We start from the raw sequence: 16,813 nt of genomic DNA on the forward strand, positions 1-16,813 counted from the left end.
TGCACATCCTCCCCTTGTGTGCGTGGGTTTCCTCCGGGTGCTCCGGTTTCCTCCCACAGTCCAAAGACGTGCAGGTTAGGTGGATTAGCCATGATAAATTGCCCTTAGTGACCAAAAAGGTTAGGAGGGGTTATTGGGTTATGTGAAGTGAGGGCTTAAGTGGGTTGGTGCAGACTCGATGGGCCGAATGGCCTCCTTCTGCACTGTATGTTCAATGTTCTATGTTCTTCTCAGGGGCAATTAGTGATGGGCAACAAATGCTAGTCTAGCCAGGGAGGCCCATAACTCACCTCCTGACAGGGGCTGGTTTAGCACAGTGGGCTAAACAACTGGCTTATAATGCAGAACAAGGCCAGCAGCGCAGGTTCAATTCCTGTGCCAGCCTCCCCGAACAGGCACCGTAATGTGGCGACTAGGGGCTTTTCACAGTAACTTCATTGAAGCCTACGTGTGACAATCAGCGACTATTATTATTATACCCCATGAAAGATGAAGAGAAAATGGATTGCTCTCCATGAAAGGGCCAGCAGAACTGGAATGGACCGAGTGGCCCCCTTGTGTGCTGCAGAATCCCAATACCTAACATCTGTGCACAATTTTGAATTAACTCTGCGAGACAAACCCCCACAATCTCTCCGAGTTGTTTTTTTAAACCTTGCCTCCTGTCCTCTGAGTGGAGGAGTTTGCTGAACACACCCTGGCCCTCCTCCTGGAGATTTACAAACACACTCGGGAGTTCCTCTCGCGTGTCCACAAGCGAACAAGTTTCAAGTGAAAGCTGGGAACCGTGAGTAAAAACTTATTTTTGAGCGCTTTTGTCAGTTCGGTACACAACTTTCTAAAGTGCAAGACAAGGAGGCAGATTGCAGCAAGTGGGGGAGGCGAAGGTGCTCACATCTGAATTGTGACATCTCAGTATCCAAGTCTTTCACTTTCCTTTAGCGAGTGGATTTCTTGATCTGTTTTGAGGAGCGAGGCGATTTGCCCTTGAAGCACTGTCTAAACCCCTTTGACAAGCCCTCTACCAAGACAGAGAACTGCACCTTGTTTAATTCTACACTGGGAGCATCCCCATTTAGCAGTCCCTCTCTCCCCAACTTCAAACTGTGCAACACAACTCGACTCAATCTCCCTCTTCTGCATCTGACGCCTGCCTTTCTGCGGGAGCAGTTTTTGATATTTATTTTTTTTTAAAAAACAAATAATCCTTAAAACAAAAGAACTTGCATAAGTTTGGGGGAGTTTTTCTTTTAGTTTTACAAGATAAGCTCATGCTATCAGTGTACAGCATATTCAGGAAATGCCACACAGTCGTTTTGCTGCCAAACCCGTTTTCAACTTCGGAGAAGGTAAACTTTATTTCCTTCAAAGTTTTTTCCCCCCATGTTAGACCTGTCAAATATTGTTTTCGGGGCTTTTGTATGGGTTCCAATGAAACTGTGACCCAAGGTACAAGAGTTTCCAATTGGGAAGAGGACAATTCTATTCATTTATTTAACAACATTTGTATTTCATGTAATGAGTGCTTTTGGAGTGTAGTCACTGTTACAGAATCCTGACAGGGCAGAAGGAGGCCATTCGGCCCATCAAGTCTGCACCGACCCTCAGAAAAAGAGCATCCTATCGAGGCTCGCCACCCCTTCCTATCCCTGTAACCCCAATAATAAGGGGCAATTTGGCAGGACCAGTCCACCAAATAACAATCACTCATTGCCACAAGTAGGCTTCAATGAAGTTACTGTGAAAAGCCCCTAGTCGCCATATTCTGGCACCTGTTCGGGGAGGCCGGTGCGGGAATTGAACTCACGCTGCTGGCATGGTTCTGCATCACAAGCCAGCTGCTTATCCCACTGTGCTAAACATCTTTGAACTGTTATAATGTCGATAAGGAACAGCTAACGTGCTCACTGCGAGCTCCCTCAAACAGCATTGAGATAAACCCACAAGAGGTGAATAATAATAATCTTTATTAGTGTCACAAGTAGGCTTACATTAACACTTCAATGAAGTTACAGTGAAAAGCCCCTAGTCGCCACATTCCGGTGCCTGTTCGGGTACACGGAGGGAGAATTCAGAATGTCCAATTCACCTAACTAGCCTGTCTTTCGGGACTTGTGGGAGGAAACCGGAGCGCCCGGAGGAAACCCACGCAGACACGGGGAGAATGTGCAGACTCCGCACAGCCAGTGACCCAGCGGGGAATCGAACCTGAGTCCCTGGCACTGTGAAGAGACAGTCTTAACCACTGTGCTACCATGCTACCCATATAGGCCAGAACACTGGGGGGAGGGGGGGGGGGGGGGGGAAATCCCATCCTGCTCTTCTTCGAAATATGGTAGTGGAATATTTCATATCCATCGGACAGGCGAAAGGGTGTCACGGTTTGATATCTCAACTGAGAGATGGCACCTGTGACAGTGCAGTACTTCCTTGGCACTGCACTGGAGTGTCAGCCCATGCTGCGGACTCAGGAACAAGGAGGTCAGAACAAGCTTGCATAAAACATTAGTTCAACCTCAAATGGAGCATGCGTCCAGTTCTGGGCACCAGAGAGTGAAGGCATTAGAGAAAGCACAGAAAAGATTCACGAGAAAGGTTCCAGAGGTGGGAGACATCAGTTAGACTGATAGACTGATGAAGCTGGGGTTGTTCTTCAGAGGTGGTTTGATTCAAAATCATGAGTGATCTGGACAGAGGAGAGACTGTTTTCATTGGTGGCAGGATTGATAACCAGGGAGCGCAGATTTAAGATAATTGGCTGATGAAATTCAACGTGGGCAAGTGCGAGGTCTTGCACTTTGGAAAAAAGAATAGAGGCATGGAATATTTTCTAAACGGTGACAAAATTCATAATGCTGAAGTGCAAAGGGACTTGAGAGTCCTAGTCCAGGATTCTCTAAAGGTAAACTTGAAGGTTGAGTCCGTAATTAAGAAAGCAAATGCAATGTTGTCATTTATCTCAAGAGGCTTGGAATATAAAAGCAGGGATGTACTTCTGAAGCTTTATAAAGCACTAGTTAGGCCCCATTTAGAATACTGTGAGCAATTTTGGGCCCCACATCTCAGGAAGGACATACTGGCACTGGAGCGGGTGCAGCGGAGATTCACACGGATGATCCCAGGAATGGTCGGCCTAACACACGATGAACGTCTGAGGATCCTGGGATTATATTCATTGGAGTTTAGGAGGTTGAGGGGAGATCTAATAGAAACTTACAAGATAATGAATGGCTTAGATAGGGTAGACGTAGGGAAGTTGTTTCCATTAGCAGGGGAGACTAGGGCCCGGGGGCACAGCCTTAGAATAAAAGGGAGTCACTTTAGAACAGAGATGAGGAGAAATTTCTTCAGCCAGAGAGTGGTGGGTCTGGAATTCATTGCCACAGAGGGCGGTGGAGGCCGGGACGTTGAGTGTCTTTAAGACAGAAGTTGATAAATTCTTGCTTTATCGAGGAATTAAGGGCTATGGAGAGAGAGTGGGTAATTGGAATTGAAATCAGCCATGATTGAATGGTGGAGCGGACTCGATGAGCCGAATGGCCTTACTTCCGCTCCTATGTCTCATGGTCTTAAGGGGTGGGTAGCTGGTGGCTTCAGTGGCCAGGGCGCCAGGTGGAACACGATCGGTATGGGGGCCGGCATATGGAGCAGGATAAGGATTCGGCCGCATTCCTGGTGGGGGGGAATGGGTGTGTGGGATGGGAGTTGGTGCTACGAGCGCAGTGCTGCCTACTCACCCTGGCCGCACTGAGGAGGCCATGCTGGCCATTCCTCGCGGTGTTGCCCAAGGCGCTCACCACATCTGCCGCCTGTGCCCAGGCCCGGCGACCGGCCACGTCTGGCAACCTCCTCCCCACCCCAGGGTGCCCGGGCCGCACATTCCGGTGCCTGTTCGGGTACACGGAGGGAGAATTCAGAATATCCAATTCACCTAACAAGCACGTCTTTCGGGATTTGCGGGAGGAAACCGGAGCACCCGGAGGAAACCCACGCAGACACGGGGAGAACGTGCAGACTCTGCACAGACAGTGACCCAAGTCGGGAATCGAACCTGGGACCCTGGCGCTGTGAAGCCACAGTGCTATCCACTTGTGCTACCATGCTGCCCAGTTAATGCCTACATATGCGTCTCTCAGGTGGGACATTAGATTGAGGCCCTACCTCCCCTTGGCAAAGTGATGCCATGGGCCAATGTTGTGAAGAAAAAGGGATTACAGACTATTTAATGTTAAAATAATAGCGAGCTAGCACGTTACATGCATTTTTTATGATTAATGTATGTGTGAAGCTGTGAACTGTAATCGGTCCATTGTTTAAATCAACACCAGGGGCGAAATTCGGGATGCCCGCCGACTGGCGCCAAAGCCAGCACAAATCAGACGGGCATCGCGCCGGCAAAAAGGTGCGGAATGCTCCGCATCTTTGGCGGCCTAGCCCCAACATTGAGGGGCTAGGCCGACGCCGGAGGGATTTCCGCCCCGCCAGCTGGCGTAAATGGCGTTTGTTGCCCCGCCAGCTGGCGCGGAAATGCGGCGCATGCGCGGGAGCGTCAGCGGCCGCTGTCAGTTTCCCAGCGCATGCGCAGTGGGGAGAGTCACTTCCGCCTCCGCCATGGTGGAGACCGTGGCGGAGGCGGAAGGGAAAGAGTGCCCCCACGGCACAGGCCCGCCCGCGGATCGGTGGGCCCCGATCGCGGGCCAGGCCACCGTGGGGGCACCCCCCGGGGTCAGATCGCCCCGCGCCCCCCCCCCCAGGACCCCGGAGCCCGCCCACGCCGCCTGGTCCCGCCGGTAAATACCAGGTTTGATTTACGCCGGCGGGACAGGCAATTCCTGGGCGGGACTTCGGCCCATCCGGGCCGGAGAATCCAGCGGGGGGTCCCGCCAACCAGCGCGGCCGGATTCCCGCCCCCGCCCAATCTCCGGGAGCGGAGGCTTCGGCGGGGGCGGGGGCGGGATTCACGGCGGCCAACGGCCATTCTCCGACCCGGCGGGGGGTCGGAGAATGACGCCCCTGGAATCAGGGGCGAAATTCTCCCCCAACGGCGGGATGCCCGCCGACTGGCGCCAAAGCCGGCGCAAATCAGACGGGCATCGCGCCGGCAAAAAGGTGCGGAAGTCTCCGCCTCTTTGGCGGCCTAGCCCCAACATTGAGGGGCTAGGCCGACGCCGGAGGGATTTCCGCCCCGCCAGCTGGCGGAAATGGCGTTTGTTGCCCCGCCAGCTGGCGCGGAAATGCGGCGCATGCGCGGGAGCGTCAGCGGCCGCTGTCAGTTTCCCGCGCATGCGCAGTGGGGAGAGTCACTTCCGCCTCCGCCATGGTGGAGACCGTGGCGGAGGCGGAAGGGAAAGAGTGCCCCCACGGCACAGGCCCGCCCGCGGATCGGTGGGCCCCGATCGCGGGCCAGGCCACCGTGGGGACACCCCCCGGGGTCAGATCGCCCCGCGCCCCCCCCCCCCAGGACCCCGGAGCCCGCCCACGCCGCCTGGTCCCGCCGGTATATACCAGGTTTGGTTTACGCCGGCGGGACAGGCAATTCCTGGGCGGGACTTCGGCCCATCCGGGCCGGAGAATCCAGCGGGGGGTCCCGCCAACCGGCGCGGCCGGATTCCCGCCCCCGCCCAATCTCCGGGAGCGGAGACTTCGGCGGGGGCGGGGGCGGGATTCACGGCGGCCAACGGCCATTCTCCAACCTGGCGGGGGGGTCGGAGAATGACGCCCCAGATTGGAGACTCTGAACACAGCTAACTGCAAATCCCGCAGCTGTTCTCAATATCCTGAGTCCAATTCCCACCATGACATTCACATTCAGCTGAAAATAACTTGGGAATAAACTAATAGTGAGTAAGGGTGACCACAAAACTGTTGGAATGTCATTCAATTCAAACACCACTGGTTCGCCAATGCTCCTTCAGGGAAGGAAATCTGTCATCCCTATTCGTGCCTGGACCAACGTGGCTTGGTTGGTAGCACTCGTGCTGCTAAGTCAGAAGGTTGTGGGTTCAAGTCCCACTCCAGGCTGAAATTCCCAGTGTAGTACTGACAGAGTGAGATAGTCCTGCAGCGAAACACAAAACCAAGGTCCCATCTTCCCTCTCAGGGCCTTATGGAGACCTCATGGCCCGGCATATCCCCCACTCTACTACCACCAAGATAGGAGATCAACCCTGGTTCAAAGAAGAGTGCAGGGGGACATGCCAAGAGCAACATCAGGCAGACCGAAAAATGATGTGTCAACTTGGTGAAGCTACAACACAGGACTACTTGTGTGACAAACAGCACTAGCAGCAAGTAGTAGACGGAGCCAAGCGATTCCACAACCAACACATCAGATCTAAGCTCTGCAGTCCTGCCACATCCAACCGTGAATGGTGGTGGACAATTAAACAACTCACTGGAGGAGGCGGCTCCCCAAATATCCCCATCCTCAATGATGGAGGAGCCCAGCACATATGTGCAAAAGGCTAGGCTGAGGCATTCGCAACAATCTTCAGCCAGAAGAGCTGAATGGATGACCCATCTCGGTCTCCTCCGGAGGTCCCCAGCATCACAGATGTCAGTCTTCAGCCCAGTGGTATCAAGAAACAGCTGAAGGCACTGGATACTGCAACCGCCATGGGCCCTGACAATATTGCAGCAATAGTACTGAAGACTTGTGCTCCAGAACTTTCCACACCCCAAGACAACCTGTTCCAGTATAACCAGAACATTGGTATCTACCATCCACACAAGAAACAGGACAAATCCAATGGAGGTGGCGGTGTAGTGGTATTGTCACTGGGCTAGTAAACCAGAACCCCAGGGTAATGCTCTGGGGACCCAGGTTCAATTCCCGCTACTGCAGATGATGATATTTGAATTCAATAAAAATCTGGAATTAAAAGTCTAATGAAAGACAATGAATCTATTGTCAATTGTTGTAAAACCCCATCTGAAATGAAAATGAAAATCGCTTATTGTCACAAGTAGGCTTCAATGAAGTTACTGTGAAAAGCCCCTAGTCGCAACATTCCGGCACCTGTTCGGGGAGGCTGGTACGGGAATTGAACCGTGCTGCTGGCCTGCATTGGTCTGCTTTAAAAGCCAGCGATTTAGCCCAGTGTGTTAAACCAGCCCCTATAACCATCTGGTTCACTAATCTCCCTTTAGGGAAGGAAATCTGCCGTCCTTACCCGGTCTGGCCTACATGCGACTCCGGACCCACAGCAATGTTGGTAAATGCTGTCCCATGAACACATTTTTAAAAATCCAATTACCGCCCTATCCATCTACTCTCCATTATCAGCAAAGTGCTGCAAGAAGTCATCAACAGTGCCATCAAGCGGCACTTACTCAGCAATAATCTGCTCACGGACACTCAGTTTGGGTTCCGCCAGGGTCACTCAGCTCCTGACCTCATTACAGCCTTGGTTCAAACATGGACAGAAGAGCTGAATGCCAGAGGCAAGGTGAGAGTGACTGCCCTTGGCATCAAGGCAATATCAAGGAGCCCCAGCTAAATTGGAGTCAATAGGAGCCAGGGGGAAAACTCTCCGCTGGATGGAGTCATACCCGGCACAAAGGAAGATGGCTGTGGTGGTTGGAGGTCAATCATCTCAGCTCCAGGACATCACTGCAGGAGTTCCTCAGGGTAGTGTCCTAGGCCCAACCATCTTCAGCTGCTTCATCAACGACCTTCCTTCCAGCATAAGGTCAGAAGTGGGGATGTTTGCAGATAACTGCACAATGTTCAGCACCATTCACAACTCCTCAGATAAGGAAGCAGTCCGTGTCCAAATGCAGCAAGATCTGGGCAATATCCAGGCTTGGGCTGCAAGTGGCAAGTTACGTTCACGCCACACAAGTGCCAGGCAATGACCATCTCCTACATGACAGGATCTAATCATCACCCCTTGATATTTAATGGCATTACCATCACTGAATTTTTTAACAGGCCCTCCTCCCTTTTGCCTCTTGATTTTTTACTATTCTAGGCTTGCGTTTTGGATCTTCTGTTGTGAACACAGACACAAAATAGCGATCCAAAGTCTCTGCCATTTCCTTGTTTCCTGTTATTGATTCTCTAGTCTCTCTCTCTAAAGAACCAACACTTACTTTAGCTCCTCTTTTTCATTCTATCAGTTTGTCGAAATGTTTACAGTCATTTCTGAATATCTCGCATTTTTCTGCCTTTATTTTTCAAAAATTTAGTCACCCTTTGATGGTTTCCAAAGACTTCCCAATCTTCTGACCTGCAACTAAACGATACAGTATTGTTAGCTTTTTCTTTAAATTTGATACCATCCTGAGTCACCCATGGGTGTTGCATCCTTCTTGGAGAGTCTATCATTTTCAATAGAAGGTATTTTTGTGAAAGTTGTGAAATATCTCCTTAAATGTCTACCACTGCTTCTTCCCTGTCTTACCTTTTACCCTATTTTCCTATTTCACCGTAGCCGACTCTGTCTTCATACCCTTGAAAATGCCATATTTAAGTTTCAGACACTAGTTTTAGATCCACATGTCTCACCCTCAGACTGAATGCAAAATTCTGTCATGGTAAGATTGCTCTTGCTTTGAGGCTCCTTTATTAGATCGTTAATTAAACCTGGAAATAGGAACTAAGGGAATCAACAGGGAGGGTCCGTACACGCACCAGCCCCTTCTCAAGGGCAACTAGGAATGGGCAACAAATGCTGGCCTTGCCAGTGACACCCACACACATCCCAACAACAAATAAATAAAAATACGGAGGTGATGCAGGAGCTTGCTATGGTGTATGAACTATCACAACCTTTGTAGTAACAATGGAAACCCTCTATCAAAGCCCTTAGTCCATGTGTTGTTAATAGATCCAATGTCACAATGGCACTGGAGGGTGTGCAGAGGAGATTCACTAGGTTAATCCCAGAGCTGAAGGGGTTGGATTACGAGGAGAGGTTGAGTAGACTGGGACTGTACTCGTTGGAATTTAGAAGGATGAGGGGGGATCTTATAGAAACATATAAGATTAGGAAGGGAATAGATAGGATAGATGTGGGCAGGTTGTTTCCACTGGCGGGTGAAAGCAGAACTAGGGGGCATAGCCTCAAAATAAGGGGAAGTAGATTTAGGACTGAGTTTAGGAGGAACTTCTTCACTCAAAGGGTTGTGAATCTATGGAATTCCTTGCCCAGTGAAGCAGTAGAGGCTCCTTCATTAAATGTTTTTAAGATAAGGATAGATAGTTTTTTGAAGAATAAAGGGATTAAGGGTTATGGTGTTCTGGCCGGAAAGTGGAGCTGAGTCCACAAAAGATCAGCCATGATCTCATTGAATGGTGGAGCAGGCTCGAGGGGCTAGATGGCCTACTCCTGCTCCTAGTTCTTATGTTCTTATCACATTCTGAGATGGGCTCACCTTGCATCCCCATTGGCAAAATCCTCATTGTAATGGGTGAGACGGAGGCTGGAGGGGGGGGGGGGGGGGGGGGGTCAAGAAAAACAATGAACAAGAACAAGAAGTGAAAGAGGTTGAAGAAAACAAGAGGAAAAAAGGAACTCATCAATTTCTCTGCGTGTTCCCTGCATACCAGGTGAAACAAGCTGCCTCAAACTGTCTCCATGTTTACATTATAATTCTCATCCTTGTTTTCAAATCCCTCCATAGCCTGGCCCCACTTCCTGCTCTGTAGCCGCCCCCAGCCCCATAACCCCTCTGAGATCCATGTGCTCCATCAATTCTGGCCTCTTGTCCATCCCCATTTTCCCACCATTGGTGGCCATGCCTTCAGCGACCGAGATCCGGTGGGCGGCATGGTGGCAAGGCGACACGGTGGCACGGTGGTTAGCACTGCTGCCTCACAGCTCCAGGGACCCGGCTTCAATTCCGGCCTCGGGTGACTGTGCGGAGTCTGCACGTTCTCCCCTTGCCTGCGTGGGTTTCCTCCGGGTGCTCCAGTTTCCTCCCACAGTCCAAAGATGCGCGGGTTAGGTGGATTGGCCGTGCTAAATTGCCCCTTAGTATCCAAAAGGTTAGATGGGGTTTCCTGGGTTATGGGGATAGGGTGGAGGTGTGGGCTTGGGTAGGGTGCTCTCTCCAAGGGCTGGTGCAGACTCGATGGGCCAAATGGCCTTCTTCTGTAGTGCAAATTCTGTGATTCTATGAGTCCCTCCCCAGTGTGCTTGCTTAAAATAATTCCTCAACCAACATCACCAAAATCAAATTTATCTTGTCAATATCACATTGTTGCGCTCAAATCGGCTACTGCATGTCCCACATTGCAACAGGGACTACACTTCAAAAGTACGTCATTGCCTGTGAAAGGTTTTGGAATGCACTGAGGCGCTGAATGTTTTCTTTGTTTGCAATCTTGTCTCCAACATATCGCAGAGGTGTCCTATGTGGCCATATAAATTACATGCCTGCACGTGTCGGGAACATGCTGTGACACATTGCTACAAACTCAGCAGGAGGAACGAGGGCGCTGAATCAAAGTAATTTGATGGTGTCCGAAGTGTCTCGATTATTTTGAGTAACAAGGGGCTGTCTACAATCCTAAGGATACGAATCCGATAGTTCAGGGAGCATGTCTGAAAATTTTCTCAGCTTGCGAAACATCTCTTCTTCGATCCACAGCCAACTCCGTTGCCGAGGGAACGTATTTTTTTCTCCAGACTTATACTCAGGTGTTGACATTCACAGCTGAGAAAACACAGACACCAGCAGTATAAAATAAAAACAGAAAGTGCTGGATAAACCCAGCAAGTCTGGCAGCAAATTTGGAGAGAGACACAGAAGTTTCGAGTCCATGTTGCTGCTCTCCAGAGACCCAATATTCTGGATTCACACCCACTCAAAACATTAGCCCTGTCGCTCTCTCCCTCTCTCCGCCGGACCTGCTGAGCTTCTCCTGCATTTTCCATTTTTATTTCCGGTCCCCAGCATCTGCGATATTTTGCTTTTACACAGAGGCTAACAAATTGGCTTTCGGTTATATAAACTGCCGATCTTTCCTGTTCGTTCCAGTGAAAGGTCAGGGGAAGATGGATGTGTTTTATTGTCACGTGTAGAACATAGAACATAGAACACACAGTGCAGAAGGAGGCCATTCGGCCCATCGAGTCTGCACCGACCCACTTAAGCCCTCACTTCCACCCTATCCCCGTAACCCAATAACCCTTCCTAACCGTTTTGGACACGAAGGGCAATTTATCATGGCCAATCCACCTAACCTGCACGTCTTTGGACTGTGGGAGGAAACCGGAGCACCCAGGGGAAACCCACGCAGGCACGGGGAGAACGTGCAGACTCCTCACAGACAGTGACCCAGCAGGGAATCGAACCTGGGACCCTGGCGCTGTGAAGCCACAGTGCTATCCACTTGTGCTACCGTGCTGCCCGACACTGTACCGAGGTACAGTGAAAAGTATTTTTCTGCGAGCAGCTCAAACGGATGGTGGTGGACACTAATAATAGAAAATGATGGGAAAACCCAACTGGTTTGCCAGCATCTGTGGAGAGAGAAACAGGGTCAGTGTTTCAAGTCCAATATGACTCCTCTTCAGAGGGGGTAGGTATGTGGGATATGAGCAGGGTGGGTGTGTTGAGCTCCAGAACTGATCTTGGCATCTCGCGATGTTTCATTACATTATGCTCCCATTGATTGTTATTCTTGCTGTTGGCATATTTGGACGAAGAAAGGGAAACATCAGCCATGGGGGAACATGGTGGCAGAGTGGCAATGTCACTGGGCTAGCAACCTGGAGGTACAGGATAATTTCCTGGGGACACGGGTTCAAATCCACCAGGGCAGCTGGAGGAATTTAAATTCAATTAATCAAAGAAAAAATGGAATTAAAAACTATGACCATCACATGATAGTCAGAAAGACCCACCTGGGTCACCAACGCCCTTTAGGGAAGGAAATCTGCCGTCCTTACCCGGTCTGGCCTACACGTGACTCCAGACCCACAGCAAAGTGGCTGACTCTGAAATGGCCGAGTGAGACAGTCAGTTCAAGGACAATTAGGATTGGGCAACAAATGCTGGCCTTGCCAACAATGCCAACACCAATAATTATTATGAAGATCATTCCAGGTGATTATCAAGTAGTTGTGGGAGCTTGTGTGTACACTGACTGCTATATTACAACAGTGGTCGCACTTCATTGACTCAATGGAATGGTGCCTAATTAAGGCAAAAGCGCCTCTGGAGTGTGGGCTCGCGGCAATGGTGCAAGAGCATGTCCTTGGTCCATATGACAGTGCGGCTCATTGGATAAGGAGTGACTCTTATCTCCCAACCTCAGACTCATTTTGAAGCCTTTTCACTTTCCTGCTTGGGACCTGCTTACTCTGCACAGCTCCAACATTTTGAAGGAACTTGCAAATAAACAGTCAGCTAAATCGCTGGCTTTGAAAGCAGGCCAAGGCAGGCCAGCAGCACGGTTCAATTCCCATAACAGCCTCTCTGAACAGGCGCCGGAATGTGGCGACTAGGGGCTTTTCACAGTAGCTTCATTTGAAGCCTACTTGTGACAATAAGCGATTTTCATTTCATAATTTTATATGTTTACAGAATGTGCACCTCGCTGGCTAGGCCAGTGTTTATTGCCCATCCCTAATTGTCCCCGACAAGGTGGTGGTGGAGTTGCCTTCTTGAACCGCTGCAGTCCATGTGGTGTAGGTACACCCACTGTGCTGTTAGGGAGGAGGTTCCAATATTTTGACCCAGTGACAGTGAAGGGGCGGCCGATATATTTCCAAGTCAGGGTGGTGAGTGACTTGGAGGGGAACCTCCAGGTGGTGGGGTTCCCAGGTATCTGCTGCTCTTGACCTTCTAGATGGTAGTGGCCGTGGGTTTGGAAGGTGCTGCCTAAGGAACCTTGGTGAGTTACTGCAGTGCATCTTGTAGACGGTGCACACGGCTGCCACTGTGCAACGGTGCTGGAGTGAATGAATATTTAAGGGGAGGTGCCAATCAAGAGGGGCTGCATTGCTCTGTATTGTGTCACACTCCTCAAGTGTTGTTGGAGCTGCGCTCATCCAGACAAGTGGAGAGTTTTCCATCACACTCTTGACTTGTTCTTTGTAGATGGTTGTCAACTTTGGGGAGTCAGGAGGTGAGTTAGCCTTCACAGAATTCCCATTCCCTGATCCGCCCTCATAGCCACAGTATTTATATGGCTAGTCCTGTTCAGTCCCAGGGTGTTGATAGTTGGTCTCAGCGATGGCGATGCATTTGAATGTCAAGAGGAGATAGTTAGATTCTCTCTTGTTGGAGGTGGTCATTGCCTGACATTTGTGCGGTGGAACGGGAAGATCAGCGATCTTCACTGGCTCAGGATGTCCCAGAGCTGTTTGCAATCATTGACGTATTACAGAAGTGTCGTCACTGTCAGGCAGAAAATACGCAGCCGATTTGTGCACAGCAAGATGCCACAAGCAGCAACATGATCATGCCCCAGGTCATCAGTCTTCATGATGGTTGAGGAATAAGTATTGGGCAGGAGACTGGGGACTGATGCTCAAAAGAGGGGTTGAGCAATCTGTCTGAAGTCAGCCTGGGGACGGAAGCCTCAGTGCTGCACTGAGCAAGTCTGTGGAATGGGAGCCTGAACCCTTCGACTGTTACTGTAGAAACGGGAGTGGGAGTTTACTCAGGCGCAGCTGGCAGGCTTTAGGTTGTGAGTCGGATCCTGACACATTTCCTTAGAATTCTTTCGGGGAAAGTTGCTGACATTGTGTCAACTGTGGGAGGCCTGACACAGTCGGAGAATTCATAGTTTACTTGGCCTTTTGCTCCAACGGAATGGAGCGATTCGACCTGTAAATCTTTCTTCTTCACTCCCACCGCCCCCGATGGGCAGCACATTCTAGAGCAAGACAACTCATCAGACCCTCATCTCTCACTCTGTTTTACTGAAGCCTCTGGTCACTGATACTCCCGCCAGCAGATACCATTTCTCACCCCTCCACAAGTGGGGTGGTCAGGATTGCACACCCCAGCGAAACTTCCTCACTTGGCTTTTAGCGCTGGAGGGATTGCCCTTATGTCCCCGCAAAGTGCCGAATGGGAGGAAACCCTAACAATGCCTGATCTGTTTTTGTTTGACTTTTGAAAGTGATTGTGGAAGTGCAAAGCAAGGCAGCAGCGATATCACCGCTCCGACACTGAATGGAATCCAGTGTAGAAAGATCAACACCTTCGCCAGTTCATCATTTTTCACCAAGGGTCCTTTAACAAAGGGACGCAACAAGCAGCAACAACTATCTGCATTTACATAGCACCTTTAAAGTTGTCACGAGTGCCAAAGTGCATTGCAGAAGTGATTTTCAAACTGAGTGACATTAGGCGATATTAGGGGAGCTGACCTAAAATTTGGATGAAGCGGTGGATTTTAAGGAACATCTTAAATGTGGAGAGGGAAAGGGGCTGGATTAGCACACCGGGCTAAATCGCTGGCTTTTAAAAAGCAGACCGAGGCAGGCCAGCAGCATGGTTCAATTCCTGTACCAGCCTCCCCGAACAGGCGCTGTAGTGTGGCGACTAGGGGCTTTTCACAGTAACTTCATTGAAGCCTACTTGTGACAATAAGTGATTTTCATTTCATTTTTTTCGAGAGCGAGAGACGCTCAGGGGAGAAAATGATGTCTCTTGTGTCCTACAATTTCCTACAACCGGGCCTCGGTTCATGCGAAAAATGACCCTTTCGACAATGCAGCACTCCCTAATGCCCTGGGGGTGCATTCTTGCGTTCACGTTTCCGGGTCGCTCTTGCACTGTCTCGTTCAGAAGCAAGAATATTGTGCATTGACCGAGCCCACAGGGAGTTGTTGGGGCATGTGAGGAGGCCATTCGGCCTATCTAATCCAGGCCTGCTCTCTGTAGAGCAATCCAATCATTCCCATTCCTCCCTGCTCTATCCCCATCTGGAACCTCGCTCCCTCAAATGCCCATCATGGCTGACACCAATCGGACCACAAGACATCGGAGCAGAATTAGGCCACTCGGCCCATCGAGTCTGCTCCGGCATTCAATCATGGCTGATATTTTTCTCATCCCCATTCCCCTGCCTTCTCCCCATAACCCCTGATCCCCTAATTGATCAAAAACCTATCTATCTCTGTCTTATCTCAGTGATTTGGCCTCCAAAGCCTTCTGCGGCAAAGAGTTCAGCTGTAGTTATTTGCAATTGACAATCGCAACGGAGTCAAAGTGTAACCACTCGATTGTTTTATTTCATAGATTGTTTCTTCCTTTTCGTCCTCACTGCCGTGTTCCCCAGGGGGACGGCCTCTCAGTTCCCCAGCTCCTTTCAGCCTTTAGAAACCTCAGCCAATTTTAATCCCTCACACGGACATTCTTCACAATAACTTTGAGGTTTGAGGGAAGCCACAGACATTATATGTCAGCCAAGAAATATACAAAAAAAATCACTGCGCCCAGGGTTTGCCGACTGACCAAGTTATAAAGGAGACTGCTGGTGGGAAGGCATAACAACAACAACTTGCATTTCTATAGCACCTTGGCTGCAGCAAACGGTCCCAAGATGCTTCAGAGGAGCCAAATCAAACAAAATTTCACACTGATTCCCATAAGCAGATAATAATTGGGTCAGGCGACAAATAGCTCGGTCAAGGAGCTCGGTTTTAAGGTGAGTCGTGAAGTAGGAAAACGAGATAAAGAGGTGGAGAGGTCGAGGGAGGGAATCCCAGAACGTAAGAACATAGAACTAGGAGCAGGAGTAGGCCATCTGGCCCCTCGAGCCTGCTCCGCCATTCAATTAGATCATGGCTGACCTTTTTGTGGACTCAGCTCCACTTGCCCGCCCGCTCACCATAACCCTTAATTCCTTTACTGTTCAAAAATCTATCTATCTTTGCTTAAAAACATTCAGGGAGGTAGCCTCAGCTGCTTCACTGGGCAGGGAATTCCACAGATTCACAACCCTTTGGGTGAAAAAGTTCCTCCTCAACTCAGTCCTAAATCTGCCCCCCCCCTTATTTTGAGGCTACGCCCACAAGTTCTAATTTCACCCACCAGTGGAAACAACCTCCCTGCTTCTATTGTATCTATTCCCGTCATAATTTTATATGTTTCCATAAGATCCCCCTCATTCTTCTAAACTCCAATGAGTGTTGTCCTCGCCTACTCAATCTCTCCTCGTAATCCAATCCTCTCAACGCCGGAATCAACCTAGTGAATCTCCTCTGCACCCCCTCCAGTGCCAGTACAGAGCATGGGGCCCAGACACCAGAGACAAAGAATGAAATGAAAATCGCTTATTGTCACAAGGAGGCTTCAAATGAAGTTACTGTGAAAAGCCCCGAGGCTGGTACGGGAATTGAACCGTGCTGCTGGCCTGCCTTGGTCTGCTTTCAAAGCCAACTATTTAGCCCTGTGCTAAACCAGCCCCTCACTTAACAAAGCAATTAAAAGCAGGAATGAAATAGGTCGGGTTTGGAGGAGCGCAGACATCAAGGAGGATGGTCGGGTTTTCTGTAAACCGGAAGGTTAAGGGTGATTTGATCAACGTTTTTAAGAAATTAAGGAGAACTGATGAAGTATGTAGAGTGAAACAATTTCGGCTGGTGTGGGGGTCGAGGACTAGGGAAAGAGTCTAAAGATTAGAGACGGACATTTCTCGAGTGAAATTAGGAAACAAATCAAAGAGACAAATGGAGGAGGACGTTGAAATTCTCTTCCACAAATATCCATCGAGGCTCGATCAATTATTAATTTGAAATCTGAGATTGGTAGATTTTGGTTATTAAAAGGATTTGGGGAAAAGGTGGGTACATCCAGTTAAAGTATCGACCAACCATGGTCTGAGTGTGTGGTGGAACAGGCT

At 49.8% G+C, this 16,813-nt stretch overlaps 1 protein-coding gene across 3 annotated transcripts in view; it reads left to right on the forward strand.

Moving 5' to 3' along the window:
• Positions 1-712: 712 nt before the first annotated feature.
• Positions 713-16,813, forward strand: part of LOC140392126 (solute carrier organic anion transporter family member 2B1-like) — a 110,118-nt gene continuing 94,017 nt past the window's right edge. For 2 of the 3 annotated variants that reach the window (XM_072477448.1, XM_072477450.1), the window contains exon 1: positions 713-787. The gene's annotated coding sequence lies outside the window, so the exon portion shown is untranslated. The remainder of the gene's footprint in view (positions 788-16,813) is intronic. The other variant, XM_072477449.1, reaches the window with a different exon arrangement.

This window comes from Scyliorhinus torazame, chromosome 15 (genome assembly GCF_047496885.1).
Source record: "Scyliorhinus torazame isolate Kashiwa2021f chromosome 15, sScyTor2.1, whole genome shotgun sequence".
Lineage (NCBI taxonomy): Eukaryota > Metazoa > Chordata > Chondrichthyes > Carcharhiniformes > Scyliorhinidae > Scyliorhinus > Scyliorhinus torazame.